Source organism: Schistocerca cancellata, chromosome 2, assembly GCF_023864275.1.
Source record: "Schistocerca cancellata isolate TAMUIC-IGC-003103 chromosome 2, iqSchCanc2.1, whole genome shotgun sequence".
NCBI classification, from domain to species: Eukaryota; Metazoa; Arthropoda; class Insecta; order Orthoptera; family Acrididae; genus Schistocerca; species Schistocerca cancellata.
In genome coordinates this window covers 684,514,144-684,526,766 of record NC_064627.1, presented here as the reverse complement: position 1 = coordinate 684,526,766, position 12,623 = coordinate 684,514,144, and positions in this window count along the sequence as shown.

The window sequence follows — 12,623 nt, the reverse complement described above, 5'->3', positions numbered from 1 at the left end:
AGGTGCACTATCAGGTCCACAAAACACTGAATACTAGCGCTTGCTGCAAAACATTCCTGGAGGTGTTTTCGAAAACTTCAGTACGCATCCTCTTGATGTAGGAAGCATACTCTTATCTCCACAACGGGTGCTTCATCCGTGGCGTTACCATTCATCCACCACGTCGTCCACTGAAATGTCTCAGACCTCATCGGTTAGCCACTCCATTATAACTTAAGAAATAGAGATTGAGAGCAAGAGATGAATTACATGGTTATAGAGGAGCTTCTAGAATGTGTTAGCTGCGTGACATGTTCAGCTTGTGTCGGTTTGAAAACAAAAAAGAAGAATGATAAGGCTTCAACGTTCATTCGACACAGAGGTCATTAGAGAAGCGGCACAAGTTCGGATTACAAGAGTATGGGCGTTCTTTTCAAAGGAACCATCCCGGAATTAGCCTCGAGTGATTTAGAGAAATTCCGGAAAACCTAGATGCGGATGGTCGGACGCGGATTTAAAGAAAAAATTATTTTCTATCAAGTGCAGTTTCGTAACTTCAGAAGCGTTGTAGTCGTATTGTTGGTTAGTTTCAGAAAATTTGAAAAAACTGTTTAAGTCTTCTGAAGCCTCAGCCTGAGAGATATGAGCTGCAGCCGTTTCTTCTCTGTCACTCTCAGTTTCTGGAGCTTCGTGTGGGTTGAAAACACGTTTGTAATAATACAGGTTAAATATACGTGCATGTCGATCCATTCCTCAAGTTCTACTGCTGGAAACGCACTCTGTTCATATTGGATGGAGAATATATCTCCCATAAAATGTCGGAGCTAGCAGGTGTTGACTCATCATTATTTACGTCACAATCGATCTCGGTCTCTTCGACCAGTAAAGGCCAGAGCAACTAACATATCTTCCCTAGAATATAATCTCTTAATCAGGCAGACAGTTTTACTGGCGAGGCGCCACGACGATCGATTCCGACGTTTCTTCATCTGCCAACAGCGCCGAGCAAAAAATACGGCAAAATTTGTGAAGCGTGTCGGACTATCAGGTCTGCTGAATTATCGAGTGTCGGATCATCGCGTTCTTGCTGCGAGGAGAGACGAATACAATGTCCAACACTTGTTAATTTGGGTCTGTAGTCTTCTCACAGGGCGGTACCTGGCTCAGTGTGAGAGCTAAGCGTATATACGATTCTAGAAAAGAGGGGATGGTAAAGAAACTTAAATATTTGGCTTGTTGTGGTTAGCTGAATTTCTGTTAAAACTGCAGGTTGATGAGACTTTACTTTTCTCACATGCAGCGACCTCGTTTCTTTCGCTGCTGCAGGTGAACTGCTGAATCGAAATTCCTGTATGCACTTTCATTAATGTTCACTGAAGCTGGATTTTAACTTGTTATTACTCTTGTGGTCAAAATCGTACTTCAGTGTGGATAGTTTATATTACTGAATTAATATATAATCAGCCCCATTAAAAATAGAAGAAACTAACGTTGTCCGAATAACTGTTATACTCGCGTTAATTATCAGATTAGAGAGTAGCAAACACAAGGTGACGCTGAGTTCAGCTGTTGACTATCGAAGCTGATCCCTTCACGAGAAATCGTTGCAACATCGCATCCCAAAAAGAGATAGGGGTATAGGACGTCACAAGATTCTCTTGATAACTATCTGCCCCCCCCCCCCTACCACACACACACACACACACACACACCTCCACCAACATTCAGTGATTGCTTAGGCTGATCTCTCAACGACGTAACATTGCAACATCGCATACCAAAAGAAATAGGGTGCCACTACATTCCCTTGGTAACCAACCATCCCGCCTCCCCCCCCCCCCGCCCCTGTGACCACAAATCAATGATGCCCATGCCCAGGCTCATCTCTCCACGAGAAAACGTTGCAACATCGCATCCCTAATATAAATGGTTGTCACAAGATTCCTTCGGTAACTATTCCGCCCTCTCCCCTCCCCTCCCTTCCCCGGGGCTGTGAAGAACTGGAAATTAGATGCTAAAGAAACGACGCCTATAGATGTAATACGTCATTAATTTGGCAAATTAAGAAAAACTACATGATGGTATAATTAAATCCGTTTTGAAAGGTTTGCTAGTAGTTACTGATGAAACGTTACCCTTTCAAAATATTTCATTTCCGAGTCTGAAAGTCTCATAATTAAAGACTGCACTCAGTTTTCCCTTAGGTACTCAGTCAGCGAACCGAAGCTCCTGTCACGTAGCAAAACAACGAAAAGGCATGTGGGCCGTAAATTAAACCTCTTAATTAAAATTACATTCAGCCAAATTAAAACTTATTTATTGCTATATAAGTAAATGCTATGTTTCTTCACTGCAACGCATTCTCAGTGTTCGAGAATAATAGACAGTAAACAGGAACATGAGATGTTGGACAGCAGTAGTCACAACGTAGGTGGGACACTTAAATGGTCTCCCTCTTGCTTCATGAAGGCTTTCTCAGATACGTGGCGCCATAACAAGTTCTCTTGGAAGTGTATTTGAAAGGCACACGGGAGGGAGTGAGCAGGCGGTTGTGCTAAGGTTTCTTCCAAGTATTTCGCCACTGTCAACGAGCTTATTCAGATTGCGAAGGCAGTAGACTCCTATTCAAGAGGAGCGGGTTTAAAATCCCCGTCCGGCCGTAATTACTTGAGTATAACCCGGTTTCCCTCAATAATTTCAGTTAAAAACCAACATTTTGTTAGGTACATTGGCTGTGTTGTGGAACGATCTGTTCAATTGAAAAAGAACAACTTTGTAGGCCGCGTCCGCTGGGCAGACACCTCTGTTGTTCCAAGATGACCGGTTTCAACAGTCTTACGCTGCCCTCACCTGATCTGAAGGGAATACATGAAGTTAATAAGGTGGAATGGAGGGAGAGTGCAATTCATATCACGGATAACATAAAATTCATAAAATTTCACGTACCTTATGAAATGTGCTATAAAATTGCCATTTTGCATTACATTAAGTCAAAGCATGAAAAGCACTCCGCACGTATATATGCCTCGATGAAAATCCAGTCGATAAAATACACACAGTTGATAAAATGCAAACATGATAGAACGCACAAAGATGACAAAAAGCACTCAGATTATAAAATGCACGCAGTTGATAAAATCCTCGTATCATCCATGCATGCTGGCGGCGACCATAACTCTCCCTAGATTTCCGCAGGACACTGCGCTGAGGGCGGAGTGTTAACATAGACGCAGCAGACCCGCTACGAAGTAAACGGTCTCTCCGCTGGGTGGCGTGTGTACTTCAAGCTAAATGATCATTTGGCGCTGTTACAAGAAATATATAGTGATGCACCAGAAAGGTAGATGGATTTTTAAAGTGCCCGGTATAATAATTGGGAATACCATACATAGAAAGTTACCATTGACTTATGCTCCACATAAAATCTGTGGTGTCTTCTATGCAATCGCGGCGTACGGCCGCTCGGGGTAGCCGTGCGGTATGAGGCGTCTTGTCACAGTTCGTTCGGCTTCACCCGTCGGAGGTTCGAGTCCTCCCTCAGGCATGGGTGTGAGTGTTGTCCTTAGCGGAAGTTAGTTTAAGTTCATTAAATTAGTGTGTAAGCTTAGGGACCGATGACCTCAGCAGTTTGGTCCTATATTCCTTACCACAAATTTCGAATTCCGCGACGTACGAAGTGTGTTCATTTTCAAATACCAAGATGATTACTTGAGTAGGTCCTTGTTCTACAACCGTAATTATATTCTTTCTGTTGACTGGCTTCTGATCGCTTGAAGCTCTTCATTCCTGTAGTTACATTTTTCTGTTGGAGCCTCTCGACGAGAAATGAATTAAAGTATTTTCATTTGGCTGTTAAGGACGCGGCAGCTAATGTAGCTAATGGGATTGATAAAGCAACCTGGCCGTAATTCGCACCTTCTTTTATTAGCCACTGTAGCTTCACATCTCTTCCTGTAAGCCACTTATACCTACATCTTTTCTTCTTCGGTATTTCCATTACAACTCCGGTATTGGCAGAGAAGACTTCTCACTGTTATTCTCACATCACACAGTGCGTACAGAGCGATAGTTTATAGGAAAGCGACAGAAGATTTTTGACTATGGTACGTTTATTGGAATTCGAGATCGTGTTTTACATCCTGTAGTACTTGACGCTGGTGTAGCGGAATCAAGTCGAGTACAAACAGATACTTCAGCCAACAGTAGTTGGGCAACAAGAAAAAAAACGGTAGAGGAATGTATATGAATAAAATAATTTTGCGCATTACGCTGTGACATTTTCAAACTAAAAATAACCGTTATAACCGAAGTTTCGATCGTCTTTTCAGCGGTTCTCGTAAGAGCAAATAAGCTACTGGTCTTTGAGGATGGTCTTCCCTATACAGGGTAGTCAGAAACACTCTGAAAAGCTTATAAAAGTGTTTCAGTGTAGGTTGTGCTGAGAAATAACTGCTGCGAAAAAAAAACCGATACATTAGCCTGTCTCCGAGTTAATTAGTCTCGAAGTCAGTGATTCACGCCATCGCGCAAGATACAATTAGCGTCAGTTGTTCTCACAGCGTACATGATGGAACACAAGACTGCCCAGCTCTTTTTGGCTTGGGTTCCATCCTTACTACCATCTCATGTCCAATTTTTGTACCTCTCTTTTGTTCGGTTTTAGGAAACCAAACGATGTACACATTTGTTGACACGGTCTCTGGCAGGCTGCTTGCATTGACACACGCAACGGTAACATCAGTGTTAATTAGCTCGGAAACAAATATCGAATATTTTTCTTTAGAACTACGAGGGTTGGAACTTTAATACTGGCAACTATTTATTTACAGCTCGTAAAAAATAGATACGTGTTTCAAAGTTTTACTGACCTTCAAAGTAGAGACCAGCATTGTGTACAGCCCGTTGCCAGCGATGTGGAAGCCGTACGATACTCTTAGCAGTGCCAGTCGTGTTGACAGTTCAAGCGGTGCGGACTATTGCCCAGCGAATTTGTACCAGTTTTGAGGCAAATGGCGTGAAGTGTTTCCTTCAGTTTAGAAATCGAACTCAAGAGGGCTTAATTAAGGGAGTATAGCAGCTAGCAGCCCCATCAGTCAAAGATATCAGTAACAGCTTGCATCCACACACTGTCCTGTAAAATGATGTTCAGATCTTGCAGAAAGTGTCACCACTTCTGTCTCTATCCTGTTCATTTTTGGAAAACAACCTACGACCAGCTTAGAGACAGAAGTGATGACACTTCGTGTAGGACCTGACCATCGTTTTGCAGGACAATGCTCAAGCGCGTACAGTGCAAGCTATTACTGATTTGTTTGATTGATGGGGCTGCTAAGTGCTATGACAACTACTGCATTCTCCTGAGTTAAGCCCTCGTGAGTTCAACTCGATTTCTAAACTGAAGGGAAAACTTCACGGCATTCGTTTCAAAACTGCTACAGATTCGTCGGGCAATAGACCGCGCCGCTCGAACTGTCAACACAACTGGCGCTGCTAAGAGTATCCTACGGCTTCCACATCGCTGGCAACGGGTTGTACATAATTATGGTGACTACGTCGAAGGTCAGTAAAACTTTGAAAAACGTAAGTATTTTGTACGAGCTGTAAATAAATAGTTGCCACTATTAAAGTTCCAACCCTCGTATTTTTCAGAGCAACCTACCCTGCAACACCTTTACAAGCTCTTAACACTGTTTCTGACCACTCTTTACACCCTCCTAATAAGGTTGTCACGTGACAACCGACGTCAGTATTCTGGAACGTCGTTACAAAGTTCAGACTAAAGATGTCAGTGGAGGTGTGGTTATACAGACTGCTATCTGCCGCATCTACTTTGGCAAATGATAGGCAGTCAACAGCAAATCGGCAGATTGTACCGAGGGACTATATTTTTCTGCAGTCAGATGTCGATGATAAAAGATAGTTCTCTTCTGCGCGCTTGTTTGTCTGGTGGATTCAGGTATTGTTCGACTCTTGGGCTGTGTGAAGGCCGACGACAACTTGTATCGATTCTCTCGGTTCATGCTGTTCGGGGTATTTAATTATTTCAGTAGTTTCTCTCATTTTTCGCTGTTGCATCCGTGGCTGCCGGACAAGCACAAGGACTGAAAGTTGAAGGTTCGGCCACGGGCCTGCTAGTATTCGGCTATTGTCCATTTGCTGTGTTGCCCTATTAGCATAATCAAACAGACGAGTTGTAAGAGGTCCATGACTAAGGAATTTATTGCTAGCGCACTCGAGCAGATGTAACTCCGATGGATTGCTCATGCGCTGTCTGCGATATGTAAGCTACAATAGAATCGCAGACCACAGAGCAGTGTTGGTAGCAGTAGTAGTAGTAGCTGGCACTCGGACGGTTGGGTCAGATCGCTCTTAGAGAGCAAAAAATGGTTCAAATGGCTCTGAGCACTATGGGACTCAACTGCTGTGGTCATAAGTCCCCTAGAACTTAGAACTACTTAAACCTAACTTAACCTAAGGACAGCACACAACACCCAGCCATCAGGTGGCAGAGAAAATCCCTGACCCCGCCGGGAATCGAACCCGGGAACCCGGGCGTGGGAAGCGAGAACGCTACCGCACGACCACGAGATGCAGGCGACGTCTTAGAGAGCAGTTGTCGAGTTGTATAGGTCACAGAAAGCACTCGTGTCCTGTATAGAATGACGAAACCCGGTCGTGGAGAACGATGGCGGTGCCTGAGCGATGTAGTATAAGGTAAAAGCAAAATTTATTATTATTTATTGCTGCGTGCATATGAAATTTGCAACAACTAATTTTGTACTATTGTTATATCAAAGACACATGTAAATATTTCTCAATAATTTTTCAATAATAGTCTTTCTTATAAAGATAATTTTTGACAGTCATTCGTCTGAATTTAAAGCTTTTACTAATTTCTCCTATCCATTATCATGCCAGTTATCATAAATAAATTCAGTTGTTTTTCATACATAACAAAATCTAGTGGCCAGCATTGCACTGAGCTGTGCCTGAAAAGTTTCTTAAAGGAGCAGATATATACGCGTTATCCGGTGACTTCATTGAGATAAAAATTTTCAGTTTATTCAGAATGACTTTTCAGGGCCATGGCGCAGCATTGCTGACGTCCAGATTTACCAGTTTAGATTCACAGCCAGTTAATGATTGAAATGTTATATGTGACTCACAATCTTATTGAGAGGTTAGTCACCATTATTATTGTGAGGTTACGGAATTTAAAACTGTTCGGAGGTTACACTTGGGAAATAAATAATAATTTTTGCTTTTACCTTATACTACATCGCTCAGACACCGCCATCGTTCTCCACGACCGGCCTTGGTAATTCCACACAGGACACAAGTGCTCTCTGTGAGCTATACACAACTCGACAACTGCTCTCTAAGAGCGACCTGACCCAACCGCCCGAGTGCGAGCTACTGTTACCACTACTGCTGCCGACACAGCTCTATGGTCTGCGATTCTGTTGTAGGTTACACATCGCAGACAGCGCATGAGCAATCCATCGAAGTTACATCTGCTCGAGTGCGCTAGTAATAAATTCCTTATTCATGGACCTGTTACAGAGTGAAAATTGGTTTCCTGGATTCGCCAACGCAAACGTCACCTTAGTCACATCGAAGTTCGCAAATTTATAATGTCCAAAACGGTTGTAGTCAAACTGGCACTGCACGAGGAACATCACGCTCTTACACTGCAAATAAAATAATATTTTAAAATTCCGCCAACAACGGGGTAATCACATGCGGAGCACACTTCAGACAGTACACAGATGGAGAAGGAAATCACATGTGTCCTGTACTAAGGAATCATTCATGCTGATATGAACTCCGGTGCTCCTGAACACGAATGCGGAGCGGTGGCCACTGTGCCATATTTCTCGGTGGCATACAGGAGGAGAGGGTGCTCCAGCACACTAGGCGATGCACCGGCGCCGCGGGTCAAATCCCGGACCTCTCCACAGTTATTCAACGAGTGAGAATACGTGACAATCCTAACTGCTATCCCTTCGTCACGTCGTGACGTCAGTGCCAGCGATCGTTCTGCTGTTATAAGGGAAGAATAAGGAATGGGCCGTTGCACAGCTTTTCTTTCATCCTCCCACTTAATTCCACGAGGTGCATTCAAGTTCTAAGGCCTCCGATTTTTTTTCTCCGGACTGGAAAGAGATAGAAACATGTGCATTGTTTTAAAATGAGGCCGCGTTCATTGTCAATACGCCCCAGAGATGGCAGCACCGTACGGCATATGGAATTTTACCGCCAGCGGCGAGAATGAGAACTGTTTTAAATACTTAAAATGGCGACGATTTCCTTACTTGAACAGCGTGCCATCATTCGTTTTCTGAATTTGCGTGGTGTGAAACCAATTGAAATTCATCGAAAGTTGAAGGAGACATATGGTGATGGAGTTATGGATGTGTCGAAAGTGCGTTCATGGGTGCGACAGTTTAATGAAGGCAGAGCATCATGTGACAACAAACCGAAACAACCTCAAGCTCGCACAAGCCGGTCTGACGACATGATCGAGAAAGTGGAGAGAATTGTTTTGGGGGATCGCCGAATGACTGTTGAACAGGTCGCCTCCAGAGTTGGCATTTCTGTGGGTTCTGTGCACACAATCCTGCATGACGACCTGAAAATGCGAAAAGTGTCATCCAGTTGGGTGCCACGAATGCTGACGGAGGACCACATGGGTGCCCGTATGACATGTTGCCAAGCAATGTTGACGCGCAACGACAGCATGAATGGGACTTTCATTTCGTCGGTTGTGACAATGGATGAGACGTGGATGCCATTTTTCAATCCAGAAACAAAGCGCCAGTCAGCTCAATGCAAACACACAGATTCACCGCCACCAAAAATTTTCAGGTAACCGCCAGTGCTGAAAAAATGATGGTGTCCATGTTCTGGGACAGCGAGGGCGTAATCCTTATCCATTGCGTTCCAAAGGCCACTACGGTAACAGGTGCATCCTACGAAAATATTTTGAAGAACAAATTCCTTTCTGCACTGCAACAAAAACCGTCCGGGAAGGGCTGCGCGTGTGCTGTTTCACCAAGACAACACAACCGCAACATCGAGCTAACGTTACGCCACAGTTTCTTCGTGATAACAACTTTGAAGTGATTCCTCATGCTCCCTACTCACCTGACCTGGCTCCTAGTGACTTTTGGCTTTTTCCAACAATGAAAGACACTATCCGTGGCCGCAAATTCACCAGCCGTGCTGCTATTGCCTCAGCGATTTTCCAGTGGTCAAAACAGACTCCTAAAGAAGCCTTCGCTGCTGCCATGGAATCATGGCGTCAGCGTTGTGAAAAATGTGTACGTCTGCAGGGCGATTACGTCGAGAAGTAACGCCAGTTTCATCGATTTCGGGTGAGTAGTTAATTAGAAAAAAAATCGGAGGCCTTAGAACTTGAATGCACCTCGTACAACCATACATAGCAATACGAATACAACGCAGCACTGCACATGCACTAACCAAACCCATTCTTGGTAGAGGATCCTATCAAGAGAAGACTTACATGATGCTTCAGAAAACTCAGATCTGTCAGACGAAAAACTGATAGCAGAAGACTTACTTCACAGGGCGATGAAGTGAAGAGATTTAAAGATCACTGTGAAGGTTCAAACCAAATAGAAGATTTGATGATTATAAGATTTATTTTCTGTTGGAGCTTCAGGTCAAATCGTGTATCCAACAACAGAGCAGGAGGCTTTTTCGAGACCTGATGCCGAAGAATGGAAAAGTGCTATGGCTGAAGAGATACAAGCTTTTGATGACAGTGACGCTTGGGAAGCCGCAAATCTCATGAAAAGTGCTAGTGTTGTGCAGTGTAAGTGGGTGTTCAAGAAGAAAATCTACAGTGAAGGTAAAGTACAGCATTTCACTAGTTTAGAGGCAAGAGGATTCACTCATAAACCGGAAACTGATTATGAAGAAACCTTTTCTCCTGCAGAAAGTCATTCTGCACTTAGAGTTATAATGGCTTTATCTGTAGAACTAGATTCAAACAACACACATCTTTAAAATAGTACTACCAAAGACAAATTATTCTGAAGCAGTCTGGAAATTTTAATCATTCTAATGCTAAAGAAAAGATTTAACAACCATCCAGAGTGTGTAATAAAAGAGTAAATGATGGTTTAAATTGTTAGCTGACAAAAGACTAGCCTAGAGCCTTGCTTTATTTTAAAGGCTCAGTTAGTACGAGTATGAAAGCTTTATATGTTGATGATCTGAATATTTTTTCAAATGACACATCTGAGCTTGAATTCTTGAAACATAAGCTAAGTTTGGAGATAAAAGTAAAGGATTTAGGAATAGCTGAAATTCGCTTAGAGATGGAAATCAAATAAGACAATATTAATGCAGTGTTAGCTTTAAGCCAAGAGATCAGTTGTTGCGAAGGTTCAGTATACCTTGTAAAATTCTAAAACCTCCTGCACTATTGAAACTTGATTTTCTCATTGAAAAAGAAAATAAGATTGATGATGCTCCTTACCAAGTCCTACTAGGTAACGTAAGTTTAAGGTGTTTTTTATCCCCTGCCCAATCTCTGGGTAGAATACTTGACTTGGAATTTTAGTTAAATTTATTAATTTGGGCCCTCTAATATCTGACATAACTGTACCATCCCCCATAAAACCAATAATAAAGTCTTTCATCTGACTACAAAATTAAACAATGAACTCAATGAACACAGTTTATTACATGTACATAAACAAATTTACGCAAAACAAACTGAAAAATCATTGAAATAAGTAAACTAACTCCTTGGTAAACTTGGATATGGGATGTAGGAATGTAATTCAAGTATACGCATGTCTGGACAAAGTAAATACATTCTGGGAAGAAACTTCCTGGCAGATTAAAACTGTGTGCCGGACCGAGACTCGAACTCGGGACCTTTGTCTTTCGCGGCCAAGTGCTCTACCAACTGAGCTACCCAAGCACGACTCACGCCCCGTCCTCACAGCTTTACTTCTGCCAGTACCTCGTCTCCTACCTTCCAAACTTAACAGAAGCTCTCCTGCGCGGGAGGAGGACGGGGCGTGAGTCGTACTTGGGTAGCTCAGTTGGTAGAGCACTTGCCCGCGAAAGGCATAGGTCCCGAGTTCGAGTCTCGGTCCAGCACACAATTTTAATCTGCCAGGAAGTTTCATATCAGCGCACACTGCGCTGCAGAGTGAAAATCTCGTTCTGGAAACATTCTGGGAAGTTGTACTGCGATTGGTGAATATCAGTGCAGAGAAATAAAAAATACTGCAACAGGAGCTAAAAGAATGTTGAACCTCTAACAGCAAACAAATCTTCGACGAGAAGACTGAAATTACTCGTTATGAAGTCTATACAGTTTACTTCGATGTTATGGTTGGATCTCACCATACTCATAATCTGTAACTCGCCGCTGAAGAGTCAGCAAGATCAGTCACTGGCTCTGTACCGACAACCCTACTCTGTTTGTAAGTAATTTCAACACACAGGGAACCCATTGAGTGTGAGGTCACAAGTTAAATCTTTAGTAAGACACATTTGAAAGTATCAGATTAAAAATTACGACAAGAAAGATATTACCTGCTAACGACTCACCATGTGCATCACGAGGGCGACTAAAATGAGTGTCGCGGAGATGCAAAGGTAAATCGTCTGTGGGATAAATACTTCATATCCTCGACATTCAAGAAACGTTTTGAACAAACCATTAACTTGCACCATGGACACCGAATGAAAAAGGGGGTATCATAGTGATCACAAAGATTCGCATCCCCAAAATCGGAGGCGAACTTCTTGGGAGCTACAAACTGTACGGTATACTCACCTAGGTATCCACTCTTAAAGAGTTAATGTAGAATCATATTGGCGCAACGGGGTGAAGAGAGCTGATGGAATGTGGTGGCATGCAACCGAATGCAAAACAGTCTGTCCAGGAGTTTATAGCGAAACTAGCTATCCTTTAAGGCGTGGCTGCCGGCCGTGGTGGCCGAGCGGTTCTAGGCGCTTCAGTCCGGAACCGCGTGACTGCTACAGTCGTAGGTTCGAATCTTGTCTCGGGCATGGGTGTGTGTGACGTCCTTAAGTTAGTTAGGTTTAAGTAGTTCTAAGTTCTAGAAGACTAATGACCTCAGATGTTAAGTCCCATAGTGCTCAGAGCCATGTTTTTTTAAGAATCAAGGAAAAGCAAATTATTTTGACCAGCTATTGGCCAAAAGCAGTACTCGTACTACAGCTGTAGTTCTCTTACGCCAATTTTCCCACTCTTGCTTAGTGTGACGTAAATATTCCCTACTGTCCTTGCTACATTACGCGCACGAGAAAGAATCGTAGGGAGCAGGACACCTCCAATTTCTCGCAGCGCAATAATTAACTTTCCAGCCAATTTACCATCCAGATTAACAGTCGGTACAACTGTGTACTAATACATTTAGGTATTACTACATTTTGATGCAATTGTTTTGGTACCTCTAATTTCCAGGGTGCTTTCCATATGCATTTCTTCACAAATCTCCATTGGTCGATGTTGAAAACAAACCCCTTACTGAACGATGTTTGTTTATCTTATCTACAAATTTTCCGGCCGTTTTACAAAATTTCGGTCCGATTCTGCAGTTTTCTGTGCGTCATCAAGCTGCTGCTTTGTT